Below are 19636 nucleotides of genomic sequence, written 5' to 3'. Positions count from 1 at the left end.
TCTCCTGGTTTATCCAGCACATCCACGCAATGCACTTTACCCCCAGCATTCCAGACTTTCTTGTTTAACTGCAATTTCCACCAGAATTCCTCCATTCATCCTTTGTCACGTACCTGTTCCACGTGTTTTCATTTTGAAAATAATCATAGGTTTCAATCTTGTTCTGATTCTCACAGGCTGCAGATAGGAGGACATGTCGCTTCTTGCACCTTGAAGTTTTATATCTAAATGGTTTACTCTCCAATGTCAATGAGTGGTTTTCAGGCATTATCACAACAATGGGACTTTGTCCAGATTTTCCAATCTGCCCACATTCAAAATTACTTTTTATTCTCATTCTAAAGAATACCTAAAATTATATGATTTTATTCTTGTAATCTACTTCAATCTTTTTTTGTGAAACTTGTGTTATAGGTAATAGTAAGAATGAAACTAATGTTGACTTAATGGCCTTCTCAACAACTGTCTAGTATTACCCAACTGAATAATTCTCCATTTTTATCAGTTCCATGTACCCATCTAATAATCTCTTAAAAAGATCATTTTGAACATGCCTCCACTGACGTCGTCAGTAGCGCATTCTGTGCATCCACCACTCTGTGAAAAACTTACCTCTTACATCCCTGCCCTGCACTTACTCCCAAACACCTTAAAACTATATCCCCTCATTCACCCCTGGAAAAGAAAAAGACATGATTAATGCCTCTCATCATCTTCTACTTCACTATCAAGTCACCTCTCATCCTTAGTCACTTCAAGGAGAAAGCACCACATTCTCTCAACTTATCCTCATAAAGGCATGCTCTCCAATCCAGGCAATCTGTTCTGCACCCTTTCTCTAGCATCCATATCTTTCCTACAAGGAATTGACCAAAACTGAACATAATGTTCCAAGTAAAAACACAATGCTGGAGCAACTCAGCTGAGTTTATAAAGACTCAAGAGGCTCCTATTTAAAAGATAAAGCACATGATAAATTTCTTCTCTAAAATTGCTGCAGTTGAAGTCAAAGGCACAAAACCACATTGAAATAGAGGCATATCTCAGGTGTGCATTGTCTACAACAGAACTAAGGATGTGGAAACTGGTGATGAAACTTCAGTTACAGGGATCTCATTGAAGTGGCTTGAGCTTTGATTTTCATTTGGGAGGTTTTTTTTAAAATGTTCAGTGAATGCTTGTAAATTAGATAAAGATGTGTTTCTTACAGAGCTGCTTTTGACCTGAAAACATTGCTCAGTCATTTCCACTAGTGGGCTATGGCATGTTAGGCCAGAAACCTGGTGGGCCTTAGACAAAGAAGTTTGAGATCCACTGCTCTACTGAATGGGTGTTGGTCAGTTGTCCACTGATCCCACATCTGCTTCTTTCCCCGAGTCGCCTGTTAGAATTGGGAACTTGTGATGGACAATGTGATCTACAAGGGCCAACTCCAAAAAGGGGTAAACCGCACAGCTTCAAGACAATATCTACAAGAAATTTACTTGTACAATAAAACAACTGCTTCTAGATGTGATGTCACTGGAGTATCTGGTGAGTCGGAGAGAAGGCATGCAAACCAAGATAACCTGCTCAGAAGCTGTTCAGCAAGAGATTATACATCTGCCCAGCATGTTCAAAAATCAATTCCAAAAAACACACAAGAGACACCAAATTCTCCCTTCACTGTTGCTTTAGGATTCTAACATTCGCCATTTGAAAAGAATCAATAATACATAATTTTCCCTTGATGAAACTAGCAGACACTACATGATCCCACATACCAGTGACAATGATGCATTGCTGCAGATTAACCCTTCTCTATACCATTATCATTAAAAAAAAACCTTCAGTATTGCCTGAACGCTTATCTGAATAATCCCAAGTAGTGCTCTGCTAGTAGCTTCAACATGCTGCTCAACGTCTGCCATGAAGGAGAATGGAGAGGACTGAAGTGTTAGGACCAAAAGGCTAAGCTGCAACACATCAGTGCACTATGGCTGACAGTCAACAGGGCAACACTGAACCTTGTTCCCTTTAATTTTTGGTAGTCAGTGTGCTCAAAAATCTTAGGTTGTGTGAATTTTTTCCTGACCAATGTACAAGTGGTCCCTGACTTATGGGCATAAAGGGGACCGCAAAATTGGTTGCACCTCGGAATTGGATGCATGTCGGAATTTTTCCTACGCACGTGGAGTACCGAAGTCTTAAAGCAACTTTTTAAAATCAAATCTTTTTCTCATCATAGATTTGGTGATAACATTTTAAAGCATCCTGAATTTGTTGATCAACCTTGTCAAATCTTTCCACATTCTAACCTTGTTAGTCGGTGTTCCGGTGTCCTTGGAGTGGGTGCAGCTTTCTTGAATCTTGACGATATTGAATTTGTGTCCTTAACTCTTATGCATGCACAAGCCAAACTCCAATATGCAAACCCAGCACACATGCGCCAACTGAAGACTCACACATGCACACAGGAATCGAGATGGCCACATCCAGCCACTGGAAGGTCACTGGAAGGCCAACTAACAAGGTAAGTATGTACATTTTGGCTCTTACATGCCCTGTATCCTCTTATAGTTTGTGAAATACAACATCAAAAAAAATTATATATAACATTTCATGGTTTAAAATTTGGTTGTATGTGCGGATGGACGCAAATCACACAGGTCGCAAGGTGGGGAGTACCCCCGTGTGCACACTGGATGCTTGTGCAAATGTAAACTTGAAATTGTTTCAAGATCATTTTGACACCCCATATCTCTCATGGCTAACAAAACTGTATTGCATGTTTTAATATAATACAAGTATGATTGGATTCTACAAAATAACATATTTAGTTAAGATTTTATTCTATACTTTGAACTACAGTACTTTGTTCCGTTTGTGCGCATATCAATTTTCTTTATGCGCTGGTTGCAAAACGTGTACATGCACACAGTTCAGAAGGAACAGTGCCATTGATATTGCCTACATACATTGTCAAGGAACTGCTCGCATTCTTGACCCATCATGTACCTCATTAGGAAGGATTGTACTTTCCACTGAATTAGCCATGAAATACAGATCCTATTGTTGTTTTTACAGTACATTCAGTGTTTCCAGTTGTGAAACGATTGCCTTCTAGCCGTTCCTCCCCTGCTTGGCTGCACTGCTTGGCTACTTAAAGAAGAAACTGAACAGACCAGAGTTTCAAGGGAAAAAGGCAAGTGGCATATGCTTACATAATACAAATTTTTTTGAGTTAAGATTCAGAAGAGAGGCAGGTGAGAAAAAAATGATAGTGAAACAGTTTCAACCTGGCACTGGCCATAGCACTGGACTAAGGCATCCAAGTCAAATTTATTGTCATCTGATTGCACAAGTACAACCTGACAAAACAACGTTCTCTGGTCCTCAGCACAAAACATGCAGACATGCAACCAGACAAATAATAAATATTGCTTTGTACAAATGAGAGTCACGGATGGTTAGTGTGACCAGCTCCTTTTGTCATTTAGCATTCTCACTGCCCGTGGGAAGAAGCTGTTCCTCAGCCTGGTGGTGCTGGCTCTGATAGATAGTATTGGAGATGGTGGCTTGATGGGTGATGGTGGGGTCATGTGGGAGGGGTTGATAGGAGGAGGTGTCTGAGAGCTGTTGACTGGCCTCAGTAAGGTAGAGGTCAGTGCACCAGACTACAAAAACACCACCTTTGTCTATGGGTTTGATAATGAGGTTATGGTTGTTGCGGAGAGAGTGGAGGGCAGAGCGTTCTGAGGAGGTGAGGTTGGAGTAGGAGAGGGGGGTAGTGATGTTGAGACAGCTGATGTCCCGGTGGCAGTTGGAGATATAAAGGTCCAGAGCTGAGGAAACCAAACAAAATAATATCTCATTGACTTGTTTATTTCTCATTCCCTTGATGTGTTTGGATTCTTCTACAGATAATATTCCAAAGAAAAATAAAATCAGAATTCCTAGCAACATTCTAGTCTACAGAATAGCAAACAGGATAATGCACGGGTGTTCAAATTTTATGGAACATGGAAATCTTTGAAAAGATTTTCAATAGTAAAGACCCTTCAATTCACCTTTCAGTATCAACCTATTAATCTATTGCCTAGGATTTCCCTATAGCATAACCCTTCGTTTTTCTCAGCTCCATGTACCTATCTAATAGTCTCTTAAAAGCTTTATTGCACCTGTCCCCACCTCTGTGGCTGGCAGTGCATTCCGTGCACCTGCCAATCTTTGAGTGATAAACATCTCTTGTTCATCCAATACCCATATTTATTCATGCAACCTTCAATTCTAGTCTTAACTAAGTACCAATTTAACCAATTTTAAAACCCAGCATTTCAAATGGTACTGGATTGTAGGCATCAATCAATTAGCTTTATTCGAGGTAGAACTTGAGACTAAGCAGTCACAATTTTTTTTGTGGTTGTAACCTATAATTATAGAAAATAAGTGCAGGATTGGAAAATGCACCTCTTCAAGCCTCGACCACAATTCAATACCATTGCAGCAGATCATGCTTTTCCAAACCCTATTCCTGCTTTATATGCAGATATCAATGCAGTTGACCAGGATGCAAGTCAGATTTTTAAAAAAAATTAGTTCATACTTGCCTATTTTGAATTACAAGTAATGTGCTCCAGTAATTTTGTCAAGGAACAGTTTTAATATGTCTTAAAGTGGATGGTAGCTTCTATTTTGCTGGCCAGTTTCCTGTATCGGAGGTCAGATAGACATACTTGCTTTTACTCAACGATACTCCTGCCTTTCACAATCAAAGTACACTTTCTGCTACTTTTTACAAACACCTTAGAAGAATCTGAAGTGCCAGCCATGGTAATGCAACCATGCTTCACCAACCGATACACATACACAAAATCAATGAAATTCAAATTGGTCAAAAAATCAAGCTGCTTCAGTTTCTGAGAAAAGAAATCTCTCAAGAGGCGAGGAACTTACTCTTGAAAACACTCTTGTTGATCTTCATGCTCGTCAACAATAATCAATTGTGCTTTTTAACATAGAAAGTAGCAGAAACTGTATTTGCATTTCAGTGCCAGGAAATGCTGCCTGTGTCTATAATCATTATCTTGTTCATTCATCAACACAATAAATTTGTGACATTAGAAGGCATAAATAGATTTTTTTTTATTTGCTCTTAAAATGTCTCGCAATTTGCAGGAGGTGGGTGATGGAAGAGAAGAGAGAAAAGCCATGATAAGGTTGGGGGCGGGGAGGCAGGGAAGTTAAAGGAACAAGCAGAGGAACACAAGTTATGGGGAAAATTCATCTTGGCTGCAACATCATTTTCCAGCATTCTCCCCTCCCCCCACCCATGCAGATGGTATATTTGTCAAATCTTTTCAGATTTATTGTTAGAGTACATCACATACAACCCTGAGATTCCTTTTACTGCAGGCGCAGTAAAATTACCATTAATTGGAGGTGCAATAAATAAACTGTACACAGCGTAAACATGTAAACAAATAAAAGAACTGTAAAGAGATAACAAATGTAAACAAACTGACTGTGCAATACAGAGAGAATAAAAAGAAAATCCTTGACGATTTTTTTTCTCCACAGTTCTCTGGGATAGAGGATTCCAAATATTTACATTCCTCAGAAAACAAAATTCTTCCCAATCTGCATCACCTTATTTGGAAATTATTGCCCACGGTTCTTAGGACACTCACTAAAAGAAATGCCTATTCAGCATTCATCCTGTCAATCTCCCCCAAAAATCTTAGAAAATCATAGCATAGAAATGGGCATTTTGGTCCAACTTGTGGATGTCAAGCATGATAACCATTAACATTAATCTTATTTCCCATATCCCTCCTCACCATTATCATTTAATTACCAATCAATCAAAAGTGCTTCATCCCAGCCATAAGCACATTTAACTCAACTGTCCATGAGTTAGTTAACCAATCCCACTAATATATTAATCCCAAAGCTGCAGTCTGTAATCTTGTGCAGCAACATTTTTGGTTGCACATCTGATAATTCAAATACTCTACATCTACTGGTCCTGATTGGCCACCTCAATAAACTCCAGCAAGTCCATTAAACTCTATTTCTTTTCATAAAGCCATGTTGATGTTGCTTTACTGCAATAATATTTTTAAATGACCTGCTATTTACTTCTGAATAAATATGGTTTTTCACAATGAGAGATGTTCACAATGGTCTTTAATTTCTTGCTGCAACAAAAAACAAAATGCAGAATGATTTCAGTGGGTCAAGTAGTTTGTTTTATTGGTCCAGATTGCAGCATCTGCAGTCTTCTGTATCCATTTTGTTTCCTGTGTATTGTCTTCCTCTCTTGAACAGTGGCAGTATATTTGTGATTTCCCAATACTCTGCAACGTCTTCAGTATCTATAAATTTTGATGGGTTACAACCAATGTATCCACTTCTTTAAAGACCCTAGGATACAGGCTATCAGGAGACTTGCTGATTTTAACCTTGTTAGTTTATTTCTCCCAAATAGAGAGAGGAAGGAGGAAAAGGAACAGGCTGCTAGTGAGAGAAAAACATTTGTAGGTGCACATTGGAAGACAGGTTAACAGAAGAGACCACACAAGGTCCTAATTTGGGGATCTCAATGGGAGTTGATGTAGAACAAAGTTTACAGTCTGTTGAGAGGGAAATTTGTGTTGTGTGCATTTGCAGGTGTTTCCCCTCACCCCCTTCCCAAATTATTCGGGGTTTTTTTTTACCCCACGGACCACTTTTGGATAGCAAGATGGGAGCGGGAACCATTGGCACATTTGCTGTGGGTTGGTCTGTCCTGTCATCCTCTTTCTTTTTACAATTCTTCATTGAGTTTAAGTTTTTTAAAAAGCATGCATTTAAGCACATCTTCTGAGGCTTCACTCAAATAATCAATTTTAATATTTTCCATTCTATTTTTGATTTACTCTGTGCACTTCATCCTATATTCATTTCACCCTTGTGAAATACCCTTCCCAATTAAACATCCTGTAGCTGGTCAAACTGGTTCTACGTTCCATTCAGGAACCATCATTAAAGAACTCAAATATTTTGTAGCAATTTTGAGAAACTAATTCTTACTTCATAATAATCACTGTAAACTGAAAGGCTTTCCTTTTGAGATAAGTACAAGCATTCATAGCAATTATTTTACAGTTGAGAAAAAGGTAAAATACATTTAAAAAAAATATTTGATTTAGTGAACAAAATTGCAGACAAAATACCAGTAATCTCTTCTGTCTGGCACACATGAATCCACAAGTGCAACTTTCACAATGAGAAGGGCACATACCTGCTAACACTCCCATGCATGGTACCTATCCTAATCCAGTTTTTAAAGTTATTTCCTCTTTTAAAAGAGAAGAACAATGTAATTTAAAAAAGCCTCCCTCTCATACTGCATCACCAGTTTTATTTCTTTCCTACACTCATTTGATTTTATTGCTTAAACCAATACAAATTGCCAGAGAGTACAAACAAACTTTAACAAGAACTCACCATAAGCAAATAGGAGCTCAGAGAGAAAAAAAAATCAAGATACAATTGAACAGAACTTAAGAATATTAACACAGTTCCGGGAAAACTTGGCTTTTTCTGAGAAATTCTGTCACCTTTATTTGATAGATCAGGTCCTTCGTATGTGGCTCAATTGTTTACTGTTGTGTTTCACAGAGTTTTAATAAATTACCCTGAAACAAATCAGCTGGAAACCTTACCCAAGTTTTCCAACAAACAGTCACACCCTCATTATTACAGCATAACTATGGAATTCATACCTTCTTACACCTTCTCAGGAAGTCACAAACAAAACAAAAAAAAAAAATTCAAAAAATCTTTACTTACTTCAGAGATGATCATTGATTTCATGTACTCAAAAGCTACAGGTTTATTTCCACAACATTCTTTTCAAGCATTTGATTTATTTACTTAATTAAAACTACTCTTTTAAAAACAAGAAAAGGAAAACTTAAATTGGTAACGTAATGAAGGAAGCAGACATACCAGTTAAGATAAATGGAGTACAGATTTTGAGATATCGAACGAGGTTGGTTAATCAATTTAGAAATACTAATTTGATTTAATTGCTTTCAAATTAACTTAAAAGCTCACAATGACATGCCTGGGATTGTCTGATTTTGGAAGCTAACCAAGCACAGGATGGGTCAGTACTTGGAGAGGAGATCACCAAGAAATACCAGGTGTCGTAGGTTTCTGTGAGGAGTGCTAGACATTTAACTGTATTTGCCTTTATCAAATTAAAACTTCATTCAGGTGAAGGGATCGGCAGGGATGAGGGTTACTGAGTGAAGTGGTTGACCACAATTAAATGTCTGAATTATTTTGTCTTATTATTGGAATTATCTATTTGTGCTTAGTGCTTTAACTCAATATATATACTTTTTAAAAAAAACAAATTATTTGATTCTACTTTATTTTGCGGGGGGAGGTGTAAAATCCTTCAGCAGATAGTCCTTTAAAATAGTCTAGATAAGTTGTCAACAGCCATCAGATCATTCTGGGGCAAGGCTTTCAGTGGAGTACCGCTAGGCTTTAGAAAGATATGGAATAAATGCAGGCTAAGAAAGTCTGCATGCATATATTGGGCAGAAGGGTCTGTTCTGTGCTGCTTGACACTATGACCTTGATTCTGAAAGGTGCCTATTGACATTAAGGATCAAACCATCCAGTCCTCTATTTCCTCATATGTAACGTGCAAGAGGGCAGGCCTTATAAGAGGGGAATTTGGGGAGCAAACTATCAAAATGCATTCCATAAATAAATCACAAAAATCTGTAAGCAACAATAGTTGAAGTAAAAAACACAAAATGCTGGAGAAGATCAGCAGGAAAAACAGTGTCCTTTATGTAGCCAAGGTAGAAATATATAACCAACGTTTCAGGCTTGAGCCCTTCAAGGTATGAGAGAATGCCATGATATTTTAGTAGATTTGTTCCATTGCAGCGACTTCTCCAGTACAGTTACTAAATGAATACACCAGACACAATGTTAGCTATCAAAGATGCTTTATTTGAATTTGCCTCCTCTTTTAAATCCCTCCTGGCCCAGACTCCCGGAACCGGAAGTGACATCCCCTGCAGGGCTCGTGTCTTAAAATAAGGACGGCGGGAGCCCCGCATCACCTTGAAGGCGAGTACCCAATTCTCCAGTGTTCTGTGACCCAGCCTGAAGCGCTGCCCAGGCCAGGTGAGTGAGCAATGATCAGTCCCGCGGCACTGCACAGTCGCTCGGCGAGCTGCACAGGCGACAGTTCAGCTTACTGCTCTATGCGGCTATCGGCCCACTACACCATAATATTTCTTAATCTAAGATAAATTATTAGTTGCAACTTTCTCTTGTATTTGGTACCATTTTTTAAAAATCGGCTCTAATGATGAGACACTTGCATCCAACCAGTTTAAAAACAAATAATCTTTAAAAATAAAAAGAGAAAAAATACTTGACTTGAGAAACAAAATGAGTGAAGTGTAGATGGAAGTTCTCTGAACTTAATCTAGGTTAATCAACGTGTTCTGCAAGGAGTCACGAATTCCTGCAGTTGACAGCAAGAAGGCTTTGATGTTGGCATCAAGAAGAAAGTATATTTTCAACTCGCTCTGTCATCTTGATGAACACAAAATTAATGGAGAAATAAATGAGCTTCTATGCTTGTTATTCCAAATTACAGAGCAGCATTGCTGATGTATGTGCCCCTTTAGAGCTTCAAACAGATGTATCACTAAAAGTATGATAAAGTATGATTGTACCATCTCATGGGTTTTCCAGCCCTGTCCAAATTACATACATGAATTCATATTCAACCCTAGATTCTTTTTCCTGTGGGACAGGCAGAATTTCAACTTAAAGGTAGTACAAAAAAAACTGTCCTCAAGAAAAGAGTCATATACAAAAGAGAGAAATGTAAACAAAGGAAGTCCAAGCAAGCTGAGCAGTACAGAAAATAAATATTCAGTAATAAATAATGTGCAAAGTATGAAGTCCTTAAATGAGCCCTTGATTGTGTTTGTTGTTTAGGAGTCTAATGGTGGAGGGGTAGCAACCTGGTGGTAAGAGCCTTGTAGCATCCATACCTCTTTCTTGATGGCAGCAGCGAGAACAGAGCATATCCTGGTTGGTGTGGGTCCTTGATGTTTGCTGCTGCTCTCCTATGGTGTATTCCATGTAGATTTTCTCGATGTTGGTGAGAGTTTTACCTATGATGTTCTGGGCTGTGTCCACTGCCTTCTGCATGGCTTTCCATTCAGAGGTATTGAGGGGATGATGGTGTTGAATGTAACCAATAACTGTAGCCTAACTAAATAAGAGCCATTTCTTGCTTTCTTTCCACAAAAGTATAATTTGCGTACAATAATTTAATTCATATAATCAGACTGACAGATTCAATGCTTTTAGAAACATTGTTATTTGGTGAACCACACCTACATTTTTTTTGCACTTCATCATGACTCATTTAATTTTCACCTGACTGGAATGTTAGAAGTAACAAGACATTGTTGTAACCTTCAATACAATTTATTGTATGCATTTTACAATGCAATAGCCAATAAGTTTTACGCATAACAAATCTATAAAAATCAGATTATGTGACCTACAATACTTGTGTAATAATCACTATTTCTACCCAACTGAATAGACAATAAGTTTTGTGCAAATCTTAACTGTCAGGCCTTAACTTATTAGCCCTGTGGGATTGTCCAGGAAGTTACTTTATTATTTTGTAACATTCAGAATTTGGCACACCCGTTTAAATTTTTCTGCTAAGATACATCTGCTCCTTGCAAATAGGGCTATACAAACCCAAAGAAGTGCATGTACAGTGAAACCCGTTATGCGGATTTCAAGCAACCAGCAACCAACAAAAAAAAAGAGGGAAATAAATAAAGATAAATATATTCAAATAAATAAGAATAAATACAAATTTAAATAAAAGTTTTTTAAATTGTAAAAGTATATGTTCTCTGAAGTAACACATAAACCTTTGGTGAAGAATAGGAGCAAAAATTCAGTCAGCAGGGGGCCTTGGTTGTGGTTTGCTCAAAGCAGCTGTTTGAATAAAGTTGTGTTTGAATAAAATGGATTGCCAGGATGAAGAGCTGGTTGATGCCACTGCTAATGGGATGACTCTCAAAGTGAATCCCTATCCCTACTCAGTAAGATTCTTTACCTTTATTAGTAGACTAGTAGGATATCTGGCATTTCCCAGGAAACAAACCAACTCCATTATTGACTACATGATTGAAACAAAATACCCAAAAAACTTCATGGTGATTCTGCATAAATATATTTTTTCAATCACAGCATTGATAGTCGTTGTAACAGAGAAACACTGTTCAAACAAAGTTGACTTCTAGCAAAATGTAGACATGGAGCCAATCACAAAAGCATTAATGGAAGAATACTCAATGTAAATAAGTAATTGAATGTAGCATTTAGCAGATTGGCTGCAGTAAATGGTGCTGCCCATTGCTTGGAGTTTTGCTTGTTCTTCCTCAGCAGATTCTTCTTCTCTGCTGAGGCAGGCTTGAATTTGTTCCTCAGTTTTCTGCTGCCTGCTCCTTGTTTGTCTGGAGGCCTGAGTGTAGAGCACGTCAAAAGAACCAAAGACTTGTTGATCCAAACCAAGACTTTTATGAACTAAAAGACTGGAGCATATCACAAGTAGGTCGATGAGTCCAGAATGACCTGGTCTGGCTAGGAGCAATTCTTTAAGACCTGCCAGTAGGTGTGGCTACACTCTAAGCCAATCACAGTCACGCTACACTACAATCTGTACATATACAAATTGGTGATAGAATCTGTACTATCACACTGAGCACTGAGGCAGGCCTGGTGTTGCTGTTCTGTTTCCCTCTGCCTGCTCCTTGTTTGTCTGGAGGTCTGGCACTGAGATGGCTATATTGCTGCTGTTCCATTTCCTTGCATGTCAAAAAGCATCAGCAGTGAGGTGAGACTGAATTTTCTCTCCTGTCTCTTGCTTTCTCCTTTGTCTAACTCTATGGGCTTGTGAAGAGCTTCAGCCAATGTTGCTTCATCTTTTTGGGCCCATATTGAACTGGGTTTGGCCACTTGTTTTTATTGTGGATGTACTTTAATGGACAGCACTGTAACTAACTGAGGTGTCCCTGATGCAAGTTCAATTGTTTTTTGAACTTCATGTGACCTTAAAGGTTAAATTCAATGTAGTCATGACATTCAGCATCAAATGTTACCACAATTATAGTAAACAGTAATGCAAGTTAGTGCAAGCTGGTCAAAAAACACTTTTGAACTTCATATGTCCTTAAAGGTTGAATTCAGTATCAAATGTTATCCCTACTGAACCTCCTTGGATATTTCTAGAGTGCTACATATTGATTTGCAAGGAGAACAGACAAACAGACATACATGCACATATATATATTAGTAAGGATATCTGTAAACTTGGGGGAATGAAGAGTTCATTATTGATAAAGTTATTGTTCTTTCGGGCGGCTCTGTGGAGGGAAAGGAACCTGCAGATGCAGTGATGGTTAAATGTTTTTAAAATTCCTTAAGGTTTTTATATTCATGCATGTGAAGTTGTTCAGAGAAAGTAGAGTCTAGTATTTTTGTCTTTTAAACGGTTTATTCTTAATGTCGGTGTATTACCAGTAGTTAGCCATTGTAAGAGGGAGTCTAAGCAACCAGAAAACTTGCTTATCTAGCATCTACTAATCCCCAGAAGTGCCAATCAGCAGGGATTTTACAGTATTTAAAAGAGAAAAAAATAACTTGATATAGCACATTTCGTGTCCTCAAGATGTACTGATGCATTTTTCAACCAATTAAGTGGCAATCAATTCAGTGAAACACAATAATTATCATGTCTTTAAAAGTAGCCAACCGAAACCACTGCCACAAAATTGCAATGTTGCACATGTGGCTATGCTTCAATTGACAGCAGGCATGAGACTGCAAATGGTGGCAACTAGCATGAAAAATAAACTGTTCGAAGAACTCATCAAAGTCAAGCAGCATCTGTGGTGGGAAGCTAGAAAGTCAGGATACTTTTTATTTAAACAAGGGAGATCTTACCTGACAAATTTGTTGGGAGTTCTCAGAGGAAGTAATGAGCAGGTCATACATCTGAAAGTCTTGGATTTTCAAAAGGCCTTTGACAAGGTGCTGAACATAATGCTGCTAAACACGAATGGGACTAGTATAGAAGATTGGCTGACTGGCAGAAACAAAGAGAGAGAGAGTAAAGGGGGCCTTTTCTGACTGTCTACTAGTGTTGTCTCACAGGGGTCTTTGTTCAATCCACTACTTTTCATGGTCTATGTAAATAATTTAGATGACAGAATTGATATCTTTGTGGCTATGTTTGAGGATGCTGTGAAGGTAGGTGGAGGGGTGGATAGTATTGAGGAAGTAAGGAGTCTTCAGACAGACTTGGGTAGGTTGAAAGAATGAGCAAAGAAATGGGAGATTGGGAAGAAATAGAGTAGACTATTTTTTTTTAAATGGAGGGAGAATTAAGAAAGCAGAGTCCAAAGGGAATGAGGAATCCTAGTGTAGGATTGCCTACATGTTGACTCAGTAGTAAGGAAGATTAATGTAATGTTAGCATACATTTAAAAAAGACTGGAATATAAAGGCAAAGATGCGATGCTGAGGCTTTACAAGGCATTGGTGTGATAGTACAGATTCTATCACCAATGTGTATATGTACAGATGGTAGTGTAGGATGACTGTGATTGGCTGAGAATGTAGCCACACCTACTGGCAGGTCTTAAAGGATTGCTCCTAGCCAGACCAGGTCATTCTGGACTGGTCAACCTACCTGTAATATGCTCCAGTCTTTTAGTTCAAAAAAGTCTTGGTTTGGATCAACAAGTCTTTGGTTCTTTCAATGCGCTCTACAATTGGTCAGACTACATTTGGAGTATTGTGAATGGTTTTGGGCCCCATATCCAAAGAAGGATGTACTGGCATTGGAGAGGCTCCAGAGAAAGTTTGTGAGAATTATCCCAGGAATGAGCGGGTTAACATGTGAGGAGTGTATGATGGTTCTGGCCCTGTACTTGCTGGAATTTAGAATGGATCTCATTGAAACATACTGAATATTGAAAGGGTTAGAGAGAGGGGATGTGGAGAAGATTCCATTGGTGGTGGAGTCTAAGACAAGAGCACACAGCCTCAAAATAAAAGAATACTCCATTACAATTGAGATGAGGAGAAGTTTCTTCAGCCAGAGGACAGTTAATCTATGGAATTTATTGCCACAAATGGCTGTGGAGGCCGTCGTTTATTTAAAACAGGTTGATAGATTCATTATTGGTAAGGCTGTCAACGATTATGAGGAGAAGCTAAGAGAATGGGGTGAAAGCAAAAATACATCAGCCATGATTTGAATGGTGGATCAGATTCGATGAGGTGAATGGTTTAATTCTACTTTGTCTTTTCAAGAGCAAATAGTTAATTGTTCCTGTGTATATTTCTATTTTTCTTTTCAGATCCATAAAGATTTTCCTAATCTTGATCCATGAGGATGTATATTTTGGACAAAGCTGTACAAATGCTTTTGATCTGTGAGTAGTTTCCAGAAATCAGTCATCCAAGGACAAACTTGCAGATTTTGATGTTTTAGTGGGTTGGTCACAATTGTAAGGAACTGCCTCTTGCACAGAAGAGAAAGGATTAGTCGTCATGGAATTATGAATGGGCGCTAAATTGTTAAAAAGGCAGTTAGTGACCATCAAGCAGAAACCAAATAGCAAAACAAAATCTTTTGCAAATCTGCATTTTTAATTTAAAAGTACTTCCCCTCTATCTCATCAGATTTTTTCAGCAAAAATGCTTTAAACATAACTCCATAAGCCTGCTTGTGTTATGATATCCTGCAATAGGTGCAGAAAATTCATACACAGTAGCCAGAGAGGCAGCTCTTTTTCAAAAAACAATTTTGAAAAATAGCTATTGGATTTTGTAGTGAAGTGCTTCATCTGCAATGACATTAGTACTTTCCTGCACATAGTGTTATAGCTTTCTGGAGTATAGTTTAGTAATTAATTCACTTTGTGGAATGAGGAGAATTCATTAGTCGCAGGAACTATATTTTGCCCATTAAGATGGAGCAAAAATCAGAAGTTTAGAGTGTCTCATGTAAATCTCCATGTGACTACTCAAGAATAGATCAGACTTAATAAACATTGCATAAAGATTGTCAAAGAAAGCCATAATGAATTTAGCAGGGTTTATTTCTTCCACAATCAGAACCTGCAGATCATATTTGGAAACACATGGTAACATATGGAGTCACAACTAATGTTTGTATTCTACCTCAGTCTTCTCTTACCCTTGTTCATGTTGTTATATCATACTGATACTGTTCTTTTATCTGACGTAATCCATCAACAGATAATGTTCTTTGAAGAGATAGGACTGTATAAGAACATAGAACAGTACAGCATATACAAGACCTTCAGTACACTATATTGAGCTGACCTATATAAACCTACCCCACAATCAATCTGACTATTCCCTTCTTAAGTGTCCATATAACCCCCAGTGTTCTTGCATCCATGTGCCTATCTGAGAATCTTTTAAATGACCCTATTGCATCAGCGTCCACCACCATCTCCTGCAAGGTGTTCTCGACTCCCAGCACTCTTAGTGTAAAATCTACCTGATGACTCCATTTGTCTGAAATCTATTTCCTCTGGTATTTGCACCATGGAAAAGGTGCTGGCTGTCCACCCTATCTATTGCCTCTCATAATCTTGTACACTTCTATTAAGTTGCCTCTCATCTTCCATCACTCCAGAAATAAAAGACAAGGACCCTCCACCTTTTCTCTCAAGAAATGTTCTCTAATCCAGACAGTATACTGGTAAATTTCCTCGGCAACCTCTCTGAAGCTTCCAAGTCCTTTCTATAATGAGGCATCCAGAACAATAAGTGTAGACTAACCAAATTATGGTTCTTATCTTCTAGTGCTGGGGGTGGCCAAACTGCGGCTCAAGAGACACCTGCAGCACTTTGACATACAAGGTCCAGCTTACGGAAAAATGTTGGCTTAGAACAGAATTGTATAAGCTGGGAATTTTAGTGGGCATAGCTTGCAATCATTTCACTGGGTGAAAACCCTAGAACCAGCAATCTAACACACAAGGACTGCAGTAGCTCAATATACTTGTTCACTACAACTTTCTCAACCAAATTAAAGATGGTTTAAGTGCAGTTTTGTCACTGATATTTACAAAGTGTAAAAAAAATTGTCTTCCTTAGCAATGTTAAATCACTTTTGGTAACCCGACTACCTGAAATGAACTCCCAGGGTACAATAATGACTCCACTTCTATACGGTGACTAGGTTACTTCTAAAAAGTGTTGTTACTTTTATATCATACAAGAGACAAAATTACATCTTTCCACTGGATGCTACAGTGCAAGGTGTCAGTGCAAACCAAACACAGCGTGACACACACTATTACAACCCTCCAAAAAATATATCCTGCTGTGGCAGTGATGTGCATATTCAGGTGAAATAACAAATAGAAATGCAGCTCAAACACAAAAATGTGTTTATACAGCTTAATAAATGACCTTGGTTATAAACTGCAACATTAATTGCATAAACATTCATATTTTATCCAGGATTCCTTAGTTGAAAAACAAATCAGCATAGAGGGAAATAAATCTGAAATATGCCAGCAGACCTGAAAACAAAAAGAAATCGTGGGGACTGAGGTAGGCATTGATTCACTTGTGGTCTTGATTTAAGGTTCAATGAAAAACACAGGGACTACCTGCCAGTAGTTTGCAGTAAAGGGACAGTAAAACATTAATGGGGCTTCGCTTCTCAACCTTACCCATGGTGCAAGCAAGGCTGCTCCATTATTAATTGATGTCAAAGTAATGGAGACTAAGAGAAGGGGAGGGGTTCACTTCGCAGTCAAGATGGGAGACTCTGCCTTGAAATGAAACATTGAGTACTGACTGTGCACAATTTTTGAGATTAAATAGTCCACATTATATTCAGTCATGCTTTCTGACAAACCTGTTACTGGTCTTCCCTGGTTTGGATATGAAGGCTAAGAAAATTAGAGATTATACCCATAATTTGATGAAACATTTTAATGTTCTTCGGTCATAAATAAATCAACATTGCAAGTCGATAGCAGCGAGGCAATGTGCAGAATCAAAAAATCCCAAACACTTTCAATTGCACTTAATTGAGCTGACACCCGATCAAACATTGCAAAAGGTTGCTTCCTTAAATATTGTTTATTTAATCCAACTAACCTGATGCAAAAGGCTGTTTACAGTAATATTCAATGATATCAAAAATTTGGCAGTGGCGGGACCAATCCAAAAATAAATGAAAAATGCAACATTCTATTTCAAATTAACATCCAAGTAGGATTTGAAATGAGACATGTAGCATCAGAACAAAATGAATTATTGATCATTCTAGATTTGTCAGTGATACACAATAATATTGCTCATGTTTGCTCAAAAGAAGGACTCAAGTGTCAATTTTTTTAACAAAATGTGCTCATAATAGATTTTCATGTCTTGTAGCTTTTAAAAATCTGAAGTTTATTGGATGTGGCTCTTATGTTAAGCAGGTTTGTCCACCCCTGTTCTAGTGGCTACTGCATCAAGTGCTCCAGTTGTCGTCTACATCAGAGAGCCTAGAGCTGCTCAGCTTTGTCCACTGCAATACTATGAATCTCCCAATGGGCATCCATGTCAATTCACTGTCCCATTCCCTTTCTGATATGTCTTTCCATGGACTCGTGCACTGCCAGACTGAGACCACCCACAAATTGGAGGAACAACACCTCATCTTCCATCTGGACAGCCGCCAACCAGGTGGCATTAACATAGATCTCTGGTTTTTGTTAGCGCTCCCTCCCACCCCCACCCCAACCCCCATCTACCATTGTCTCCTTCCTCAAGCTCTGTATCTCTCTCTTTCCTTTATCTCCTTTCCCCAGCTCTACATTCACATGCACTCCACAATGGTGCACTACAGTTATCACAGTGAGAAGGGTGTATTCTCACACGGTTACAAAATAATTCATATTATCTTGACTATATAACATCCCTCCTTCTCAAGATAAAGAAAAATTCACTTTTATCACTTTCTTTCCAGTGCAACTTAAGTAGCTGAACTTGTACACTAGTTTATTTATACAACTATTTTGAAATAGTTCTTATCGATATCGCACTGGCGGTAGTATGTTCATTTTCCATCTTGTGGATTTGGCTGTGACCATTGGGCTCTGTGTTGCTGGTCCATGTGTAGGTGATGCAGCTTGTTGTGCTTCACCTGACAACTGCTGTGTTGATGTTTCACTATTAGTGGTTGTGGTCTCTTCACTTGATACCTCAGTTGGATATTAGTGTTGCAGGCTTTGTTGGTATTAAAGCTTTCCGCTTCATCTTGTGTCAGCCTGATGTGAATTCTGTTCCTCCTCAGCCGATTGGCAGAGTCTGTCTCAAGAATGTATGATCTTGGTATCTCGGCTTCTCTGATGACCTTTGCTGAGGTCCGTGTTTTCATCGTCGGCTCTTGAATATACACATGCTGCCTTCTGAAGAGCTCTGGCAGTGTTTGTGTATGTTTGTTATAATGCTGGTGTCCTTCTTCTTGCATGTCAGCCAGTCTTCTTCTGGTTTCCTCCTGGTCTTCTGGAGGGTGTATTTTGCTTGGCAAAGTTATTTATTTCTTCTGCCATTTACAAGTTCTACTGGGGACCTCATGCCAGTCCTTAAAGGTGTTCCTCGTAATGATAGAAGAGCCAGGTATGGGTCGTCTTAGTTTGTTTCGCGACACTTAACTAGTGTGCATTTCACAGTTTGTACTTGTTTTTCAATAAACCCATGACCTTTGGGGTAATATGGGGATGATGTAGTGATAACAAGCCCATACTGTGTAGCCAGATTTCTGAACTTTTGTGACGTGAACTGTGTTCAATTGTCACCTATTACTTGCTCGGGTATTCCTTGTTCAGCAAAGAGCATTCTCATTTCTAAGGTGGTAATTAACACTCTCAGGTCTTTCACCCTTTTGATAAAAAGGCTACTATTAAATACCACTCTTGATTCTCAGTGAACAAGTCTGCTCCCACTGTGTGCTATGGCCTGGGAGGTACTTCTGTGGAAATCATTTCCTCTTTTTGTTGTGTGTTTCTGTTGATCCTTTTGGATATTTTCTTCGTCTGGATCTCATAATTGACAGAGATCAACTGCAACTCCTGGCAGCTATCCAGATATAGAATTGCTGAACCATCTGCATCTACCACATAGAAGGTACAGAGGATGTTCTTTCCCTTATGGACGCTATTGATCTTAGCTCTCCCTAGCTGCTTGATCATGGGTCAACTATAGGCCATTAATGTGACATTTGCTGTTTCCAATGCACTGTCTTTGGGATATCCTTTTATTATATTCTCTGGGAACATCTGGCAGTAGAATCTAAGGGGAAGGACATTGCTTTGTGATCCAGTATCCAGCTTCCCCTTTAGGTTAAATTTTGTAGGATTGTTCTGGATTGTCCTCTGTATTTGGATCCTGTGTGCAACCCACTTTCTTCCTTCATCTCATCTGACATCTGTGAAAGTGTATGGATTCCATGTCCAGCATTTGGATGTTGGAGTTCTCATTGTTATTTCCT

At 38.6% G+C, this 19636-nt stretch overlaps 1 protein-coding gene and 1 long non-coding RNA gene across 2 annotated transcripts in view; one reads left to right on the top strand and one right to left on the bottom strand.

Annotated features, from left to right (window-relative positions):
• atp10b (ATPase phospholipid transporting 10B) overlaps positions 1 to 7960 on the bottom strand; it is a 187012-nt gene extending 179052 nt beyond the window's left edge. Inside the window, exon 1 of the mRNA XM_069898221.1 lies at positions 7816 to 7960. The gene's annotated coding sequence lies outside the window, so the exon portion shown is untranslated. The remainder of the gene's footprint in view (positions 1 to 7815) is intronic.
• On the top strand, positions 7933 to 16686 carry LOC138743246 (uncharacterized). Its single transcript, XR_011344753.1, has 4 exons — positions 7933 to 8017; positions 9040 to 9177; positions 14466 to 14540; positions 16609 to 16686. It is a non-coding gene; the product is annotated as an uncharacterized lncRNA (long non-coding RNA).
• Positions 16687 to 19636: the final 2950 nt, after the last annotated feature.

Source organism: Narcine bancroftii, chromosome 9 (genome assembly GCF_036971445.1).
Source record: "Narcine bancroftii isolate sNarBan1 chromosome 9, sNarBan1.hap1, whole genome shotgun sequence".
NCBI classification, from domain to species: domain Eukaryota; kingdom Metazoa; phylum Chordata; class Chondrichthyes; order Torpediniformes; family Narcinidae; genus Narcine; species Narcine bancroftii.
The sequence above is the reverse complement of the archived record's forward strand: the minus strand, read 5'-3'. Positions and strand labels throughout refer to the sequence as shown.